Source organism: Primulina huaijiensis, chromosome 2, assembly GCF_012295235.1.
Source record: "Primulina huaijiensis isolate GDHJ02 chromosome 2, ASM1229523v2, whole genome shotgun sequence".
NCBI lineage: Eukaryota > Viridiplantae > Streptophyta > Magnoliopsida > Lamiales > Gesneriaceae > Primulina > Primulina huaijiensis.
In genome coordinates this window covers 14,668,734-14,691,143 of record NC_133307.1, presented here as the reverse complement: position 1 = coordinate 14,691,143, position 22,410 = coordinate 14,668,734, and the positions used below count along the sequence as shown (strand labels likewise).

General features: G+C 36.6%; 1 pseudogene; it reads left to right on the top strand.

The window, feature by feature from the left end:
• The first annotated feature begins 17,558 nt into the window (after positions 1 to 17,558).
• Positions 17,559 to 22,410, top strand: part of LOC140956748 (uncharacterized) — a 36,501-nt pseudogene continuing 31,649 nt past the window's right edge.

The following is a 22,410-nucleotide window of genomic DNA, read 5'->3' as shown; positions in this document are numbered from 1 at the left end:
AGGATCACGGTGCTGGGCTCGGATCGACAATCAGACGGGTGGATCTTGCGTAAATTAAAATCTAGTACATGAAGAACTTACACCTTCCCTGGAGCTTTTCTCGTTCTTTCTTGCTAAGATGCTGAGGAATGAAAGAATTTCTCTCTTATATTGCATGTCCAAGCCATGTGGCTCATCCTTTCACTTGCACGTCTCGCGCATATGCGCGACCTTCCTCGGCGTATATGCGCGAGACCTACAGTCTCGGAATATCGGATATCATCAGCTCGCGCATATGCGCGCACCACTTCCGCGCACATGCGCGACAATCTCTGGACTCGGCATTGTCAAGGGTACCTGCTCGAGCATATGCGCGCACACTCTTCGCGCATATGCGCGAGACCTACTGTCTCTGTACTAATCTTCCCGCACAGCTCGAGCATATACGCGTCTCTCTTTCGCGCATATGCGCGAGGTTCTCTGCCGGCCTCGCACATACGATATCACATGCAAACTCAAAGCAAATATCGGAGGGTCCGTCTATAATCACAACAAGCCATAAGTATTAATCTCAGATTATCAACATAAAATTCTCGGGCATTAAACAGTCCAAGGGCTGTGATGATCTCTGCCACCCAGTATACTGTGGTTTAGTCTGATCAGGCGATTCAGTTCAATTCATGGGCCACTTGCGTAGAACATAATCTCAACACAAAATTATTACATGCTATTTCATGACAGGGCTCTACGGAGCAAAAATTTCACTTACGATTTTCAGTTCAGTTATGCACGTATTTATAGTTATTCATTACACGATTTTCATGATACGCTTTATGACACGATATTTCCACATTACATTTTACGACATGATATCTTTACATGGCATGAAATTTTATGATATATGTACTTGTTATTTACGATATATGCATGCTGAGTCTTTAGACTCACTAGACTTGATTGTTGTACGTACTGATGAGGTCGGGACCGAGGGCGGGGTCCAATGAGCCATCGTGGGTTGGCAGTAGTAGGAACCCGAGGACCTCATTTTCAGCACTTACCATTTTTATTCCAAACTCAGCTTTTATTTTGTTGAAAATTTTTTTGTTGTTACTTTAAACAAATATTTACTTCCGCTGCTACTTTAAACGTTGAACTATTTTTATCAGTTTATTTTATGAATGAGGCTTTTTATTTAATTAAAGAGAAATTTTTTTTTTCATTCCACAAATTTTCAAGTACGAAACACGGGCCTCTACATATAACTTTGTTGATATTTACCAATGATAAACCAGCTTCAGTGTAGAGCTGAGTTTCTGTGGTGGTAGATGGAAGAGCAGAAATAGTTGGTTGCGCATCCTTGGTCGAAGGATCAGTTACTTGTTCAGAAGATTCAGCAACTGGTTCTTGGGATGGCTTTTGAGGTTGAGCTGAAGGTTCAGCTTCTTCTTCTGATGAGCGATCATGAGAACTTGTTAGAATGGTCAGTTCTTGGTCCAGTTCCCATTGTTTAATCGCCATCTGCAAAGTGATAAGATCCGAGTCCAGCTGATCATACACTGCCTTGTCATTAAAAGCAGTTGGACTGATAGGATCATAATTTTGCCGCAGCTGAACAATCATCTGAATTAGCTTCTTGGCACAGATTTGATCAAAGAAATATTTATTCCTTTGTAAGGCTTGCCAAATCGAAGAAGCTTTGACCAACTTCAGAACAATATTCTCCAGTTTGATAAATTTCTTCAGAACTGACTTCTTCTCTAACTGCTTGGCAAACACATCAGTTTTGAATCGGACCTATTCTTCATATGCTTTCAGCTTATTTTCAGAAAATTCATTGTTTTCGATCCAGAAAATATCAATATGAGTTTGGATAAAATTTGTGGGTCGGGGCTCTTCTGTCAACTTGCTCTTTCCCTTGGTGTCAGTCAGAGCGTGAGGGATGTTCAGCCCTGAAGAAGTTGCGTCGATATTTTCTCTGATCACTACCCCTTTTTGGTCTGGAAAAAGGTAGAGAGATAGGGCCGCCAGTAATAGAGATTAGTGGAGCTTGAACTCCAGTAGATTTCTTCTTTTGTTATTGAGCAGCTGAAGGAGGTATCTGAACCTCATTTGCAGTTTTGGTTGTCACCGCCCTTAACAGTATAGCCTTGATCAGCTGTTCAGCTGCAGGTTGCATCAGCCTCTCAGTTGGAATGGTGACCAGTTCAGCTACTGGTCTGATTTTTGGAGTCCTCGGCTGCTTGGGTATCTTCGGGGAAGGAGTCTCCTCATATTCAATTTCACTGACAATCAGTTTACTCTTGATTGTCTTCTTCTGAGGTAGTTTCTTGGCTTTCTGAGTCTCCTTCATCCCGATTTCTTTCTTTACTTTCAGAAATTTTTCAGGGGTGAGGTCCAGCTTCATGTTTGGTGGTAGGACGTTCTTGGCATTGAAGACCTTGAACTTTGATGATCTTTAGGACTCATCAGTCACCATCTCCTTTGATTTCAGCAGGTAGCTCAGCTGAACAACAAATCCCTTGGATTGCTTGGAAGACTGAAACATATTTTTCAGAATATTGAAGATGATATTTCTCCAGTTCAGTCTTTTCTCAGCCATTATAGCAGTCATGGCCTGAAATTTTTCCAGCGTTAGAGCAGCAAATGACCCTGCCTTGGCCAATAGTCCTTTGGCCACTATATCATATCAGCCACCAACTGCACTTCTGGCATTTTTTTCCAGCGTTAGAGCAGCAAATGACCCTGCCTTGGCCAATAGTCCTATGGTTTCACCGCTGAAATATTTAACGATTTAATCAGTTAACTTATTGGAGAAGATCAGTTGGGTCAGCAATTGAGTGATCTATTGTGAGCTGATTCAGTTCAGTTGAAGAATAGTTGACTATTGTCTTCTCAGTTAACCATTTAAATTCAATATTCTCCCTCAATAAATGCATATAAGTAAAAGATAGGGTAAGAAAAACTCAGTCTGGATAAGTCAAAAGATTTCAGTTGACTTCAGTCTCTTCGTCTTCTTCTATTATTCCGATAAAAGCCTGACTATAAATAAGAGTAAAGACATTAGATAATAAAAAATAAGCAAACATGTCTAGTTCAAGCAGTTCCAATGTCCCTGTTTCTGCATCAACACTCCGTCAAATTGAGAGTCTGAAGGAAAGGATTGAAGAGAATGTCTGGTTAGGAGTCATGTTATCTTGGATCAAGGTGCACGAACTCCAGAACGTTCATCGTAATGGATTGGTTCCTACTGACAGACAGAGGGCTGTTGCGAGAAAGTACATGCGGAGTAGAATATGGAGTTCCTTTGCGTATTTTACGCACGAATTAACGTTGACGATTGAAAAACGACGATGAGGAGGGCCTTGGCTTGAATTTCCCTTGAAGATTTCGAAAGTTTCTATTCAAAAATATTGTGTGTGTCGTGTATTTGTGTTGGAGAGAATTTGTTTTGAGTAAGGGAGGTGGGGCGTGGGGTGTGTAGGGTTATGGGGTGAAATTTGTATATTTTATAGTTTAATTAATACACTAATCAAGCTTTGGCTCATTAAGAAGGTTAATTAGGCCCATTAGTGTTTAATTAAAATATAAAAATTATTTTGAGTAGAAAAGTTAGTGAATTTATTAGCCGGGTTGCCAATACGTTCGTATTTTTGTTGAAAATCCAACACTGATAAAATTTACGTCCCGGCGTATAAAATCACCTGAAAACTCTATTATTTTAAAAAATAAAAAGCACCAATCAAATTTTAAATAATTACAGACAATTATTTAATAAAAACATTTTCCATTTTTTCAGCCCTCGATCTACGTTCTTCGATCGCAACTCGAATAACCCTTAAAATTACATTTTAATGCATGTAAGTAGAAAAACAAATAAAACATCGTATAAACATGTCACATAATCAATTAAGCAATTAAAATCATTTAATTAACCATTTTTCATATTTTTTAGATTTGCATGCAGTTGGATTACGTCGTCTTAATTTTAGACCTTACGATTCCTCCCCCCTTAAATAAAATTTCGTGCTCGAAATTAGAACTTATCGAATTGCTCTGGATAGCGGCTCCTCAAGTCCCTCTCGGTTTCCCAAGTAGCTTCTTCTTCCGATTGATTCAGCCACATGACCTTGATCATTGGAATGACTTTGTTTCAGAGTCTTCTTTCCTGCCTTGCCAAAATTTGGACAGGTCTTTCTTCATAAGTCATATTTGGAGTCAATTTTAGAGGTTTATAATTCAGCACATGTGATGGATTCGACATGTACTTTCACAGTACCGAAATATGAAACACATTGTGAACTCCAAAAAGTATCGGTGGTAACGCCACTCTATACGCTAGTGTCCCAATCCTCTCTGAAATCTCAAACGGGCATATAAATCTTGGACTAAGCTTGCCTTTCTTTCCAAATCGCATAACACCTTTCATAGGTTCTATTTTTACAAATACGTGGTCTCCCACTACAAACTCTAAGTCCCTTCGTCTCTTGTCAGCATAACTCTTTTGTCGGCTTTTTGCAGTCTTCATTCTCTAACGAATTTTTACTACTAGCTCGACAGTCTCTTCAATCTCATCTGGACCAATCTCTCTTTTTTTCTTCAACCTCGTCCCAATGAACAAAACTTGAGTTTTTATGTTTCTAAATTCATGATTATGATGCACAAAGGGGCTGCCATGATAGGGCTATTAAGAGGGACGTTTTTGAACATGTTTAAGGGTCTATAGATGAATATGTAATGGCTGGACAAGAAGGTAACAAAGTTGAACGAAAATTGGGAGCATATTAGAGCTAGAGTTTCGGCTAGGGTTTCTTAGAGGAGCGCGGAACTTAGATGCTCTAGGGACATGTTCATGGGTCTTAAGAAGGCTAAGTCATGGTCTTAGATAGCTTGAAGGAAGGCTGGTGCAAGGAGGAGGGGTCGTAGGTTGAAGAGTGGTCGCGCGCAAGGCTTATAGGAACGGCTTGATGGTTGCTAGTTCTAAGCTTTTTATGCCTGGTCCATCAAAGTCTCTATGGTTGAGTCATGGTCCTAGGATGGTCAACTAGGGTCTGGTTTTTTCGGCCATGGGCTAGGGTCAAAGGAGTTGAAGGTTTGATCAAGCTAGGGTCGGTTTCGAAAATTAGAATAATTTTCCAGCAAGCTTATAGGCTTGTGCAAGGGGTTTTAATTGGCTTGATTTGGATTGCATAGATTATGGTTATGTGTCAATAAGCTATGGTTCAAGTTTGTTTAAGTTTCGAGTTGATTAGGGTTAAAATCGAGACCTACGTTTTAGTTTTAAAACGAATTGAGAAATTAGTCTAGGAGCGTAAGTTTACGTCTAAGAAATATATTATGGGTGTATTTTAAGATGTTATGTTAAGTTTGGATGGCTTTGGTTCATTGTTTTAAAGTCCAATGGTAAATTGAGAAAGTTAGGGTTTCAGGGGCAAAACAGTCATTTTACACATGAAAAATGTTAGACGTCATGATAGTGCCCTGAATGCTGTAATGAAAGTTAAAATGCTTATTTTGAAAGTTTATGACATTTTATGATGAGAAACGATAATGCTAAAAGGCGTATGCATGCTTGGTTTAAAAGAAAAATGATATATATGCATGAATTATTATAAGTGATGAAAATTTGAAGGAGGTTACTTGATTGTGACTAATACGATGATATGATGATATGTAAGGCCAAGGCTCAGTCGCTGAATGAGAGTGTCGCTGATGTCCACGTGACCTGGTACCATGGTTATACGTAGATGGATCCATCGAACTTCAGCTGATACGAAAGTCAAATTAACGATCTGAATTCAATAAAAGAGAAACGTATACGTATAAGATGGAAGTAAAAATGAAATGTTTATGAGGAAATAAAAGGTTTAAAGTTGTGCATGCTCATGAAAAGCTATTTTATTAAATGTATCTTTCATTGTTACTTGTGAATATATATGTATTACTTGTTATCGTGTATAGTCTGAGTCAATAGACTCACTAGATGTGTCGATGCAGGTGAGCGTTATGTCACTAGTAGAATTTTTGGTTTTTACTTCGCCAATGATTACTTCGGCGATTATAAATTATGAAGTAGTATATACCAATCAACTTCGTTAATAACACCGGCGAAGTAAAACATTATTTTTTACTTCGAAGTTTAAAAAACACGGGATTCACTTATAATTTTTTGTAACATTTTACTTCGATAGAGTAGTTTTGATTAAGTAAAAAGTTAAAAAAATTTAAAATTTATATTTAGTGAAGTAAAAAATTGAATCATACTTAACTTTTAATTTTCCTTATTTACTTTGTAAAAAACCACCATCCCCATTTATTTCCTTTCACAATTGAAGCGGCAGAGGGGGTAAAAGAGCTCAAAGGAATGGTAATAAAACAAGAAGAGGAAACAATAGAGAAAAAAATTAAAAAAACTAGAAAAATCTTTGAAAAGGAAAACAATCATCGATGGCGGCTCAGGTTCAGATGCCACCTCAAGTGTAGTTGGTGAACGCCACGCCGTCCGTTGGTGCTCTGTTCGTAACTTCCCTGTACGTCGGAGATCTCGATGCATATGTAACAGACTCGAAACTGTACTAATTAGAATCGAAATTGTACCTATGATTTTGTAAGCTATATATCAGATATAATTAAACTTTAAAAATAAATTCACCAAGAATCATATTTAATCAGGTGTAAATCCCTTTCAAAGAAAAATCTGGTGTTAATCATGATATTAATAGTCACGTTTCTTTTATCCTCATTTTTCTGCTGATTGTTTTTATTTTATGTACTAATTTTCTTGATTAAAATGTCTACTTAGTAAAGTTTGTTCATTTTCATTAATAGGTATTCTTCTTTCATTATTCTTCTTTCGTTTTTGTTTTTTGTGTTCAAGAAACTAAATGGCAAGTGACATTATTGAAGTCGATATTGAGAATCAAAATGTTACTTTTTTCATTTCCTTTATCGTTTTGATTTCTATGATCTCCTAAGTGTTGGATTATATAGCTTTACATAGTTTTATTGTATAACTTAATCTTATTTACTGTAAGATTTTCAATTTTTGATCAAATCCACATTGAAGAGTGAAGCAGTTTGAAGAAAACCTTCGTCTAGCGGTAAATAATACAAAAATTTATCGTTACGCTTTTTAGAATTTTTCTATATTGAAATGGATAAATAATGGATTCACTCGGATATAAGTTTACGAATGCGACACTTCGTAATCACTGTGCAATTATACATGGATCAATAATGTGGAAGAAATGTCAAGATCTTTGTTGTACGTTCTGTTCCTGCCGTGGCCTCTAACTCTTCAAATATTAAATTCTTTGCAGTAATTTTGCCTGGAAATCTAATCACTTATGTGTTATAAAACATAGGCTTATTGGATTGGAAATGAAAAATTCATTGAACAGTTCATGAAGCTTCCGTTTCTTGATCTCAAACATATAAATGTGTGATTTGTTGGTCCATGATTCCTGTAATTTTCAAAGTGGTAAACATTATTTGTTATCGGTAAACTAATTAATTTCTGAAAATGTTCTAATACATTATATTATGCATCCTAAATGGTGTTTTTTTTGGAAACACCATCATGCATTCCAATTGACTTTTATTGGAGTTTTCTTTTAAACTCACACGAACTTCAGGAGATTTAGCCCTTCTTCTTTAAAATTTGACACATATTCCAAGGTTTTTTGGCAACTATTATTCATTACAGCTTCATCCAAATTTCAAGTAGGCTCTTTAAGGAGATTTAGCCATTCTTCTTTTAAATTTAACACATAATATTATGTGATTAGACAGAAAGGAGCTTCGTATGTCGCACCAGCACCGAGACCACAGCAACCATCATCAGCTTAGTTTCCACAACCTCCTCCCAGATTTGAGAGTGGCAATAGCAGCAGTGGAAAGAGAGATCAGTTGAAAGTTCGAGGAAAACAGTTCAAGAGATCTGGAAGCAGTTCATCCGGTTCTAGTGGCTCACGACAAACTGCCCAGAGCCAGAGTTATACCGGAGCTTATTGCAGCACGTGTGGAATGAGACATTCCACAGAGAAGTGCCGAGGAGTGTTTGGCAGTTGCCATATTTGCGGACAGAGGAGACATTTTGCTAGAGTATGTCCCCAGAGAGGTTCTCAAGGATCCCAGGCAGCAGAGTCATCTGGATCAGTGGCTTAGACTGGTAGACGACAAGCTGCAGTCCACTCCTTTCAGCCAGCACCAGCTCAGTCACAGCAGAGGCCAGGGGGAAGCCAGACAGTTAGCCTGCCTCCTAGACAGCAGGCCAGGGTGTTCGCTTTGACTGAGGAGCAGGCACAGGACGCACCTGATGACGTTATTGCAGGTAACTGTTTTATTTCTTGTTATACTGCTTATGTATTGATTGATACTGGTGCATCGCATACATTCATATCTGAGAGATTTGCATTGATGCATTCTTTGCCTGTTGAGTCATTATCTACTTTAGTATTTGTCTCTTCACCTTTGGGGAGAGGTCTTGTATCAGTGACTTCTGTTAGATCTTGTATGCTACAGTATGATGGTCATGAGATTGAGTTAGATTGTATTGTACTTGGGTTGTCTGATTTTGACTGTATTATCGGTATTGATATGTTGACCAAGTACAGAGCTACCGTTGATTGCTTCCACAAGATTGTGAGATTCAGACCTGACATGGCTGACGAGTGGAAAATTTACGGTAAGGGTTCTAGATATAGAATTCCTTTGATATCTGTTATGGCTATGACTCGATTGTTACAGAAAGGAGCAGAGGGGTTCCTTGTCTATTCAGTTGATTTTCTGAAATCGAGTCCATCATTGGCGGATTTGCCAGTGGTGTGTGAGTTTGCTGATGTCTTCCCAGATGAGATTCCGGGATTCTCTCCGATTCGAGAGATAGATTTCAGCATTGAATTGATGCCAGGTACATTTCCGATTTCTAGAGTTCCATACCGAATGACACCGATTGAATTGAAAGAATTGAAAGAGCAGTTAGAGGATTTACTGGCTAAGAGGTACATCAGACCGAGTGTTTCTCCTCGGGGTGCTCAAGTACTGTTTGTGAGGAAGAAATACGATTCAATGAGACTCTGCATTGACTATCGGCAACTGAACAAGGCTACGGTAAAGAATAAATATCCTTTGCCTCGTATTGATGATTTATTTGATCAGTTGCAGGGTTCTTCTGTTTATTCCAAGATCGATCTGAGATCTGGATACCATCAGTTCAGAGTCAGAGATTCTGATATCTCAAAGACAGCGTTCAGAACCAGGTATGGACATTATGAGTTTATTGTCATGCCGTTTGGTCTTACGAATGATCCAGCTGTATTTATGGGTTTGATGAACCGTGTGTTTCAGAAGTACCTTGATGAGTTTGTGATTATTTTCATTGATGATATTCTGATTTATTCAAAGAATATTATTGATCATGCTGAACACTTGAGAATTGTTTTGAGAACATTGAGGGCTGAGAAATTATATGCAAAACTATCCAAATGTGAGTTTTGGTTGAGACAAGTTGTATTTCTGGGTCACATTATATCTGGAGATGGGATTTCTGTTGATCCTAGCAAGGTTGAGGCCGTGATTTCTTGGCCGAGACCGACATCAGTGCCGGAAATACGCAGTTTTATGGGTTTAGCAGGATATTATCGACGATTCATTATAAAGATTTTTCCAGTATTGCTAAACCGATTACGCAGCTGACTCAGAAGAATGCTCCATTTGTTTGGTCTGAGGCGTGTGAGTCTAGTTTTGTTGAGTTAAAGAAGAGATTGACCAGTGCTCCGGTGTTGACTATCCCGTAAGGTACTGGTGGATTTGTTGTATATTGTGATGCTTCTCATAGTGGTTTAGGATGTGTTTTGATGCAGCGAGAGCATGTTATGGCTTATGCTTCGAGATAGTTGAAGCCGCATGAATCTCGCTATCCAATTCATTATCTTGAATTGGCAGCCATTGTATTTGCTATGAAGATATGGCGACATTACCTCTACGGTGAGAAATTTGAGATCTATTCTGATCACAAAAGCTTAAAATATCTGTTTTCACAATCAGAACTGAATATGAGGCAGCGAAGATGGCTTGATTTATTGAAGGCTTTCGATTGTGAAATCAAATACTATCCTGGAAAGTCGAATACAGCAGCTGATGCACTAAGTCGAAAGGTATGTTCCTTATCCTTATCGACGGTAGGTGTTTCAAATTTGATAGAAGATTGTTGTTTGTCTGGATTAGCATTTGAAACAGATTGTCAGCCTCTGAGATTGTATGCTATTCAAGTTGAACCAGAGCTGATTTTGAGAATTAAAGCGGCTCAGAAAGTGGATCAGAATGTGCAGAAATCGATTGAGATGGTCAGATCAGGTCATCGATCAGAATATCAGGTACGTGATGATGTTTTGTATGTGAACAATCATATTGTTGTGCCAGATGTTTCAGATTTGAGACAACAGATATTGTCAGAAGCGCATAGCACTCGATTCAGTATTCATCCTGGTGGCAGAAAGATGTATAATGACTTGAAAGAACAGTTCTGGTGGAAACAAATGAAAGCTGATATTGCAGAGTTTGTATCCAGATGTCTGAATTGCCAGCAGGTGAAAGCATAAAGAAAGAAACCAGGAGGTCTACTGCACAGTTTGTCGATTCCTGAATGGAAATGGGATCACATTTCCATGGATTTTGTGACGCAGTTACCGAGATCCTCCAGAGGTTGTGATGCGATTTGGGTTGTGATTGACAGATTAACCAAATCAGCATATTTTATTCCGTACCAGATGACGTACAGATATGACCAGATGGCAGAGATTTATGTCAAAGAAGTGGTCAGATTACACGGAGTGCCGAAGTCGATTGTATCAGATTGTGATCCTCGGTTTACTTCGCACTTTTGGCAGAGTCTGCAGCAAGCTCTAGGTACGAAGTTATATCTGAGTACCGCATTTCATCCACAGACTGACGGACAGTCAGAGAGGACTATCCAGACATTGGAAGATATGCTGAGAGCCGTAGTGCTTGATTTTAGCACTAGTTGGCAAGATGCATTGCCACTTTGTGAGTTTTCGTACAACAACAGCTATCAAACGAGTATTGAGATGGCACCGTTTGAAGCGTTGTATGGTAAGAAGTGCAGATTCCCTTTATAGTGGGACGACATCTCTGAGGTACCTGAGATTGGACCTGATATGATCAGAGATATGACTGAGAAAGTGAAACTGATTCAGAAGAGAAGGAAGACAGCTCAAGACAGACAGGCCAAATATTCCAATGTTCGACGGAGACCGTTGGTATTTGAGGCAGGAAATCGAGTATTCCTGAAGATTTCACCTTTCAGAGGAGTTGTCAGATTTGGCAAGAAAGGAAAGCTGTCTCCACGATATATTGGGCCGTATGAGATTCTCGAGAAGATAAGAGATCGTGCCTATCGACTTGCATTACTGCCTTCTCTATCTGGAATACATGATGTCTTTCATGTATCTATGCTGCGGAAGTATCTCCCCGATGATTTTCATATTATTCAGCCAGACGAGGCCGAGCTTGATGAATCTCTGAGTTATATCGAAAAACCGATTCGAATTATTGATCGTAAAGAAAAGAAACTCAGAACAAAGACCATCCCACTTGTGAAAGTCCAGTGGACTCGTCACGGCATTGAAGAAGCTACTTGGGAGACTGAATCAGATATGAGACAGGAATTTCCAGAGTTATTTCACTGATGTGAGTCTTTTATTTTAGCTTCTGTTATATCTTCTTATCTTATATGATTTGACTGCCTACGATTTCGAGGACGAAATCATGTCTCAGGGGAGGAGAATTGTAAGGTCCGAGATTTTATCATTTTAATCCGAGATTATTTAATTTATGAATTTTGGAATGAATAATTAAATTCCACGATTTTTGTAATTAATTAGGATTGAAATAGAATTAAAAAGAGTTTTGAGGACCAAATTGCAAATAGTGAAAGAATTCAGGGGCTAAAGTGCAATTATGACTTGAGTGGACACTTGTCACACATGCAATTTGTTAGATATATAATGTATAGTCTTCATTCCTTTGAGACCATTAGCAAGAATCGAAATTTCCCCTACAAATTCTTTCAAGTTCCTCCAAGCTTTGGATTGTGAGTTTGTTTGACTCGGTTATCCAAATTTTAATCCGACTTCAGTTCAGTGATCCTCGCGTCGACAGCTACAACTTGACGTAAGTTTGTTTGTGTTCTGTTATCATTTGAAAATATGATGTTGTAGGAATTTGATATGATTCATATATGGTGTTCTGGACATGTTTAACATCGTAGAATCGAAGTCAGATTGAATAACAGATTGATTATGAAATTGTTATGAATTTCTGATTATATCGATTGAAATTGGACAGATTAGAATTAAGGATTGATTACAGATTGTAGCGGATATGGGTTATGATTTGTAATTGATATCTGTTGATATTGTATTAACGGGGATATCGGGTTGTGCCGTTATGCCGTTGATTTGCATTAAATTCAAAGTACTTAGATTCAATATTGAATTGGTAATGGAATGGTGATATTCTTATTCTCTATATGTCATTTCAGATTTATAGAGACAGTCTTGAGTTCAAAACTTATATTGCTTCAGACCGAGACTACGAACGAAAGGTATAAGTCAATGTGGTACTGGGAAATTGACTCGAGTAGAATACACTTGGGTTTCCCTAAATCACATACTGATTGTTATTATCTGCCTTGATATAAATTGATATGCTTACTCTACTGATTTATAAGAAGCATGTTATAGATGATTATTAGACGAATAATCTTGTGACAGAAGTGCCGGATAGTGATGGACTCGTCATTGGCACATTGCACTCTGTTACAGGATAGTGTATTGACGAGTGTGCCAAAGTCTGTGACGGATAGGTCAAGACACTGGATGTTGGGTTATATCGATGGGATAGAATTGGAGTTTCTTCTATTACTGATAATCGATATGGAATACCAACGTCTAGAAACCGGGATCCCTAGACTAGGAATGAGTCTAGTCTGAGCTGTAGAGTCACGAGTTATTTACAGTTTTATATCGATTTATGTTTTCAGATTTAATACATGTTATTGATATTTGTTTCATGCTTTTATATCGATTATATGATTGCATGTTTTGTTGATTTATACTGGGATGTATTTCTCACCGGAATTATCCGGCTGTTGTCGTGTTTGTATGTGTGCATGGCAACAGGCGGGACAGGATCAGGGTCCAAGAGATGAGGAGAGATCGTGATTAGAGTGGAGACTACGGACTTCGATGTAAATAAGGTTTCAACACTTGATAATTAGTTGTTGAACTTTAGATTTAGATGAATGTATGTTGTACAAGACTTGTACCTTGATACTGATATGTATAATTAGATTGATTCCATTATGTTCCGCACCGCATTTTTTAAAAAAAAAAAAATTTAGACCCAGATTAATTAAATTGATCCAATTATCCCAATGACAATTAAGAAGATGATTAGCGTCCGGGTCCCCACAACAGGTGGTATCAGAGCACTAGGTCTAGAACTGCAGGTTCCTGGAGACGGAGATAGAAGCTAGTGAGCGGGGCAGATTGAGTTTTCTTTCCTGCTTTTGTGTGCTAGCATGTTTATTGATTTCAATATTACATGTTTACTGAATTATCAGATTTGATATGGTAACCTGTAATATTAACCGATTCTTGATCAGAGGTACGATGATCAGAAAGGGACTGAAACAGATTTATTTTATTGGATTGCTAACCCTTTTGATAATCAGATATGCCTCCCCGACGAATTCCAGAACAGGGCAGTACATCGAATCCTCCAATGGATGTGACAGCAACACCGATGGAAACATTGCTGAAGAGATTTCAGTCATTTCATCCACCGACTCTGAAGGGTACTGAGACTTCAGTTGATTGCGAGAGTTGGCTAGATGACATTGAGATGCTGTTTGAGTCCTTGGATTATACAAATGAGCGGAGAGTGAAACTGATTGGGCAACAGTTGCATGACGTTGCAAAGAACTGGTGGATTACAACGAAGAGAGCATTAAAGCATAGAGGTATGAATGGTACTTGGAAGGTATTTAAGACTGAATTTTATCAGAGAATCTTTCCAGTGTCATATAGAAAGGACAAAGGCGCAGAATTTGCAAATCTGAGACATGGTCAACTGAACATTGAGGAATATGTGGCCAAGTTCTCTACATTACTACGATTTGCTCCACATGTGGCCGAGAACGACGAAGCTGTTGCTGATCAGTTCATTAATGGCCTGAATCCTGAAATCATTACACTGGTGAACACTGGACGACCGAACAACTTTGCTGATGCCCTGAACAGAGCAAAGGGAGCCGAAGCTGGTCTGATTAGATAGAAAGGAGCTTCGTATGTCGCACCAGCACCGAGACCACAGCAACCATCCTCAGCTCAGTTTCCACAACCTCCTCCCAGATTTGAGAGTGGCAGAAGCAGCAGTGGAAAGAGAGATCGGTTGAAAGCTCGAGGGAAACAGTTCAAGAGATCTGGAAGCAGTTCATCCAGTTCTAGTGGCTCACGACAGACTGCCCAGAGCCAGAGTTATACCGGAGCTTATTGCAGCACGTGTGGAGGGAGACATTCCACAGAGCAGTGTTGAGAAGTGTTTGGCAGTTGCCGTATTTGCCGACAGCGGGGAAATTTTGCTAGAGTATGTCCCCAGAGAGGTTCTCAAGGATTCCAGGCGGCATAGTCATCTGGATCAGTGGCTCAGACTGGTAGACGACCAGCTGCAGTCCACTCCTTTCAGCCAGCACTAGCTCAGTCACAGTAGAGGCCAGGGGGAAGCCAGATGATAAACATAAAAATTGTACATTAATTAAATGTTTTATAATATAAATATATAGTTTTTGTTTTATTAAATGTTTAAATATTATATATTTTATAATAAATTGTATAAAATATAAGTTGTTGTGCAATTACAAGTTTTTACTATTTTTTACAGGTTCGATAAAACAAGAATAAACTTGGCGTTGCAAATGGGATAAAGATGATTCTTGGACCTGTAGAAAGTTTATTATAATATCTACAATATTGTTGACAAGCATGAGATAAAAATCCTCTCACAATTGGGATCAAATTAAGCAACAAATAAAGTTACCAAAGGAGTGGCAGTTTTATCATGCTCTAGTATTTTGACCATATCTCTCAAATTACTTGGTCAAATGGTTTGAAAAAAATACCACAACTAGACAACTCAATTATCCACATGTTTCTTTTTATGTGAAGAAGCAAGTTCGGAGAAAAAGATTTTCAAAAGTGATGTGTAATATAATATAATATCTTGGAACACCAATGAAGACTTATGTGTAAAAAATAATATTTTATTTGTGGTTGTCTCCCCAAATTTGGCTATAAATAGGAGTGCATTGTTATGTATTGAGATATCCTTCATTCTATGAACAAACCTTTGAGTTCATAATATTTCTATCTATATTTTTCCTTTATTTCTTCATTTAAATACAATTAGCATGTTAATTTCATATTCAAAGTTTTACACTTTGAATAATGAATAGCTAACTTCCTAAAGTTGAGATGATAAGGTGAAACTCTTGACATGATAATAAGGTTGTTAAAAGGTAAGAATCTATGTTTTATATTATTTAATCATTATTTATTGTCTATGTTATATTTATTTCTTTAAGCATTTTTATACCCTACTTATAAGTGGGAGTTTTGATTTATTGTTGCTATATGTTACACTAAATTATTGGAACCATTTAAATGTTAGTTTGGTATTACCAACCATTTAAAGTGAGAACCTTGATTTAGTGCTTACAAATATATATAGCACAATAAATACTTGACCACATTTATAAGTTTTGGTATATATTATATACTTATAAGACAATAATTTATTACATAATATAAATATGATTATTTAATATATTGGAACCATTTTATTAAGTGGATTCCAATATTGTTAGTTAATGTTAACTTTATTAAAATACCAAGAGTGGATCATTTAATCTACACTACTTAAATTAAAATTGAAACAATTAAAATTTACCCATTAAAGATTCAAACAATTAAAATTGAAAAGAAACAAAAACAAAAACAAAACAAAAAGACATTGTAGTGGACTTGTAATTACCTTAGCTTTCCTGTGGATACGATATCGGACTCACCGAATTATACTACTTGTAGACAACCTGCTCTTGGGAGTGCAACAATCAAAGTGAGAACAAGTTTTTGCCGCCGTTGCCGGGGAAGTATAATTTAATTTCAAGTCTATTTAATTTTGTTTATAGTTTATTTTTCTTTATTTGAATTTTTATTGCTTTTGTGTGTTTTTATTCTTTTGCATTTGCATGAGCATTATTTGGTCACGTACACTGAGTGGTCGACTCATTCAAAATAACCCTTTATTTTCACAAAACATGTCGGAAGAACCCATCCAAGAAAATGAAGATGAAATTCAATCTCAACATGATCATGATAGACGAAGAACACTTAGAGATCACATGAATCCTACACGTACTAGTGCACCTTCATGTCTAGTTTTTCCCCCTGATGCATCTCATTTCAATTTTAAGCCTGGTATTATCCAACTTTTACCCAACTTTCATGGCTTAGATTCTGAAAATCCATACATGCATTTACTAGAGTTTGAAGAAGTGTGCAACACATATAATGTTCTAAATTGTAGCATGAACACCATTCGACTTAATCTTTTTCCTTTTTCTTTAAAATATAAAGCTAAAACTTGGCTACAAAATCTTAGATCGGGATCCATTCTAACTTGGGATGAATTGCAACAACAATTTTTGAAAAAGTTTTTTCCATCTCATAGAACAAATTCTTTCAAAAGGCAAATCATCACTTTCACTCAAAAACAAGGAGAAACTTTTTATCAGTGTTGGGATAGATATAAAGAATTGCTTAATCTTTGTCCACATCATGGTTTTGAAATTTGGAGAGTTGTTTCTCAATTTTATGAAGGCTTAGCACCTAAAAATAGGCAAATGGTTGAATTTATGTGTGATGGAACATTTGAAGATAAAGATCCAAATGAGGCAATTGAGTATCTTGATTCATTAGCTAAAAATACTCAAAATTGGGACACTATAGGTACAATCGAACCATCAAACAAGATTCAATCTCCTACATCTGGTGGAGGTATGTACACTCTCAAAGATGAACATGATCTTCAAGCTAGATTTACCTCTTTTGCAAGAAAAATTGAGGCACTTGAATTGAAAAAGAATGGTCAATTAAAATCTGTTCAAGAAATTGCATGTCACATATGTGATACAAGTGATCATTCTACAAAAGATTGTCCCACTTTGCCCTCTTTTAAAGAATGTCTCCATGAACAAGCCAATGTTTTGAACAATTTCAAAAAGCCAAAAGTTGAACCATTTTCTCAAAGTTACAATCCAGGTTGGCGAAATCATCCAAATTTTAGTTTGAAGAATGATAATGCTGCACAATTTTCACAACCACATTTCCAAAATCAACAAAATTTTCAAAATTATGCACCTTATGTTCCTCCACCTAAAAGGAATTTGGAAGATATATTGAATTCTTTCATTGCAAAGCAAGAGTCTATCAATACTCAAACTGCTCAAACCATGACAGATTTGAAAGATACTCTTGCTAAATTTGCATATGCACTTAATGTTCATGAAAAAGGTAAATTTCCTTCACAACCTCTGCCTAATCCCAAGGATCATCATTCACAAACTGGAACTTCTGGAACTCAACCGATGGATCAGGTAAAATCTGTTATTACCCTTCGAAGTGGTAAGGTTGTGGAAAAATCCATTCTTGAACCTTGTGAAGATGATGATAAATCAACTCCAAAGGGTAAGGAAGTGGAACCCATAACTTGCGAAGAGGAGGTTCAACAGACAGTGTCACCACCATTCCCTCATGCATTGAAAAATACAAAAAAATCAAATTTGAATTCTGATATATATGATATTTTTAAACAAGTAAAAGTTAATATTCCTTTATTAGATGCAATAAAACAGGTACCATCATATGCCAAATTTTTGAAAGACTTGTGCACTGTGAAAAGAAAATTGAATGTGAAAAAGAAAGCATTTTTAGCCGAACAAGTAAGTGCAATCATTCAAAATAATAATGCTTTGAAATACAAAGACCCTGGTTGTCCTACTATTTCTTGTATTATTGGAGAACGAAAGATTAAAAAAGCCTTGCTTGACCTTGGAGCTAGTGTGAATTTACTTCCATATTCAGTTTATCAAGAACTCAATCTAGGCGAGTTAAAACCTACTTCGGTAACACTTTTACTTGCTGATAGATCTGTTAAAGTGCCAAGAGGTATGGTAGAAGACGTGTTGGTCCAAGTTGATAACTTTGTATATCCTGTCGATTTCATAGTTTTAGATACACAACCTATCGAAGCTTGTAATGCAATTCCTGTAATTTTAGGTCGTCCATTTTTAGCAACTTCTAATGCTCTTATAAATTGCAGGAATGGAATAATGAAGTTGTCATTTGGTAACATGACCTTGGAGCTTAATGTGTTTAATCTTTGTAAGCAACCACATGACAAAGGAGATGAAAGTGAAGATGAAAATCTTATTGAAACTCTTGTGGAAGAAAACATTCAAGAAGGGAGTACTCGTGATCAATTAGATATTTGTTCAATTGAAACTGTTAAAGAAAATATTGAAATTGATCTTGATGATTTTATCAGGTATCACTCGTTACCAGGATCAGAGAAAGAATTTGATGCAAAATATGAGAACAAAGACGAACCACCCATATTGGAGTTAAAACCCTTGCCAGAAGAATTGAAGTATGCATTTCTTGGAGAAGATGAAACATATCCGGTGGTAATTTCTTCCAAACTAGCAAGTGATGAAGAAGGTAAATTAGTTGATATGCTTAAAAGACATAAAAATGCAATTGGTTGGACACTAAAAGATCTCAAGGGCATTAATCCACTAATTTGCACTCACAAAATTCACTTAGAAGAAAATGCAAAAACATCTCAACAACCACAAAGGAGATTAAATCCACACATGAAAGATGTTGTGAAAACTGAAGTTCTCAAACTACTTGATGTTGGGATTATCTACCCTATTTCTGATAGTAAGTGGGTAAGCCCAACACAAGTAGTTCCGAAAAAATCTAGCATCACAGTGATAAAAAATGAAAAAGGTGAATTGTTAACAAGTCGAGTCCCATCTAGTTGGCGGATGTGTATTGATTATAGAAAATTAAATGACGCCACTAGAAAAGATCATTTTCCATTACCATTTTTGGATCAAATTTTAGAAAGAGTAGCAGGTCATCCATACTACTGTTTTCTTGATGGATATTCAGGTTATTATCAAATTCCCATTGCACTCGAAGATCAAGATAAAACTACATTCACATGTCCTTTTGGAACATTTGCATTTAGAAGGATGCCATTTGGATTATGCAATGCCCCAGCAACATTTCAAAGATGTATGCTAAGCATTTTTTGCGACATGGTTGAAAATTGTTTGGAAATTTTCATGGATGATTTAACTGTCTTTGGGAATACATTTGATAATTGTCTTGAAAATTTGGAAAAAGTTTTAAAAAGATGCGAGGAAAAAGGTCTTATTTTAAATTGGGAAAAATGTCATTACATGATTACTTCTGGAATTGTTTTGGGACATGTCGTGTCATCTCATGGAATTGAAGTTGATAAAGCAAAAGTTGATGTCATTGCCAATTTACCCCCTCCAAAAACCATTAAAGAAATTCGCTCATTTTTGGGACATGCTGGATTTTATAGGAGGTTTATAAAGGACTTTAGTTTAATCTCTAAACCCATTTGTAACCTCTTAACAAAAGACAGTGCATTTGAGTGGACTCAAGAATGTCAAAATGCTTTTGATAAAATCATTCGACATTTAACATCAGCTCCTATCATGCAACCTCCTGATTGGTCTTTACCATTTGAAATCATGTGCGATGCGAGTGATTATGCAGTCGGTGCAGTATTGGGTCAAAGAAGAAACGGTAAGCCTTATGTGATATATTATGCAAGTAGAACTTTAAACAATGCTCAAATGAATTACTCCACAACTGAAAAAGAACTACTTGCTGTAATATTTGCATTAGATAAATTTCGTTCTTATTTGATTGGATCAACAACTATCGTGTTTACTGATCATTCTGCTATTAGATATTTGTTGACCAAACAGGATGCAAAGCCACGACTGATACGATGGATTTTGTTGCTCCAAGAATTTGACATTGTGATCAAAGATAAAAAAGGAACCGAGAATGTCGTAGCCGATCATTTATCGAGACTAGTAACAGGATCATCTTGTGAAATGACACCAATTAACGATAATTTTCCTGATGAACATCTATTTTCAGTTACTACTACACCTTGGTTTGCTAACATAGTAAATTTTCTTGTGACAGGAAAAATGCCACCGCAATGGAGTTCTCAAGATAAAAGAAAATTTTTGAATGAGGTAAAAAACTTTTATTGGGATGATCCGTATCTGTTCAAGTATTGTCCGGATCAAATTTTTCGACGTTGCATACCCGACAATGAGGTAAGTAGTGTCATTAAATTTTGTCATTCAGAAGCATGCGGAGGACATTTTTCTTCAAAGAAAACAGCTGCAAAAATCCTGCAGTGTGGATTTTATTGGCCCACTTTGTTTAAAGACACCCACGAAATCTGCAAGATCTGTGAAAATTGTCAAAAATTGGGTGCGATTTCAAAAAGAAACATGATGCCTTTGAATCCTATTATTGAAATTGAAATCTTTGATTGTTGGGGAATAGATTTTATGGGACCTTTTCCACCGTCGTTTGGATACTTGTATATTTTAGTTGCAGTTGATTATGTTTCCAAATGGATAGAGGCAATTCCATGTCGAACAAATGATCATAAAATCGTCATCAAATTTTTAAAAGAAAATATTTTTAGTAGATTTGGAATTCCTCGAGCCATGATAAGTGATGGGGGAACTCACTTTGTTAATAAACCATTTGCTTCATTAATGAAAAAATATGGTATTACTCACAAAGTAACTACTCCTTATCATCCTCAAACAAATGGACAAGTTGAATTAGCTAATAGGGAGATAAAGCAAATTTTGGAAAAAACTGTTAACTCAAATAGAAAAGATTGGTCTCTGCGACTTAATGATGCACTTTGGGCATATCGAACAGCTTTTAAAACATCATTGAATATGTCTCCCTATAGGTTGGTTTACGGAAAACATTGTCATTTGCCTGTGGAATTGGAACATAAAGCTTATTGGGCGATCAAAACTTTAAATTCAAGCATGGATGATGCCAACAAATTGCGTAAATTGCAACTTAATGAACTTGATGAACTCAGAAATGACGCGTATGAGAATTCAAGGATTTATAAAGCAAAAATCAAATCATTTCATGATAAAACAATTCTTAGAAAATCTTTTGAGATTGGTAAAAAAGTTTTGCTTTATAATTCTCGACTTCACATATTCCCAGGAAAATTACGATCAAGATGGACAGGCCCATATGTTGTAAAGCATGTGTATACTTATGGAGCTGTGGATATTGAAAATCCTAAAAATGGTGATGTTTTTAAAGTGAATGGACAAAGGCTTAAACCATTTTTGGAAAATGAAATCTTTCAAGAAGAGTTTATTTCCCTTTCTGATCCTTGATTTTTTTTGTGTTGCATTTAATTTTGTTTGTTTTTATTTCAGGTTTCCTTAATCTTTTTATTTTCCCGGTTAAATGGCGGATAACGGTACTCCGTGACTCTCATAGTCGGTTTAATCAGTTTCCCATAATTGCTGATACAAAAATAAAAAAAATCATTTCTTTTCTTTTCAAAATTGATGAAATTCTCTCAAAAATTTGTAAATATTTTCCCTCTGTTTCTGAAAATGTTCTAAGAAAAATTTATGCAGGAAGATGTGAAAGATTGAGATTGCTAATGCAAAGAGGAATTCCAGAAGATATTCGTCTTGTAATAGAAGCTAAGGTCCGATTAGGAGGAGAAGTTCCACAATCATTGCTCATTCGATATTTGCCTGGATTAGGAAAAAGCACTTATGCGAAAAAACGAAAGTCCAAAAGTTTAGGGGTTTGTCATAAGTGTGCAAGATGGACTTGTGACAAATGATGCAGATCTTTGGAATGTGTTTCTAATAATAGAGAAGATAAAATTGGTTTCATTAAGAATGGGCTGAGTAAGGAGTCTTTAGATAACATCTTATTGACTCTTGAGACGCATTCTAGTGGACATGTGCATATTGAACTTCTCCGTTTATGGAAACAATTCAAAGATGAGCGTCATAGTCTTGGGAATCCGACTAAAAAAGACCCTGTTTGCCAATTTATAAGAAAATTGGATGGGAAGCATATTCTCGACTCATAGAAGGCGTTGAAGCCGTTTCTGGACGTAAAACCAGAGGAAAATTGTGAGCCACAATCACACTACTGTTTA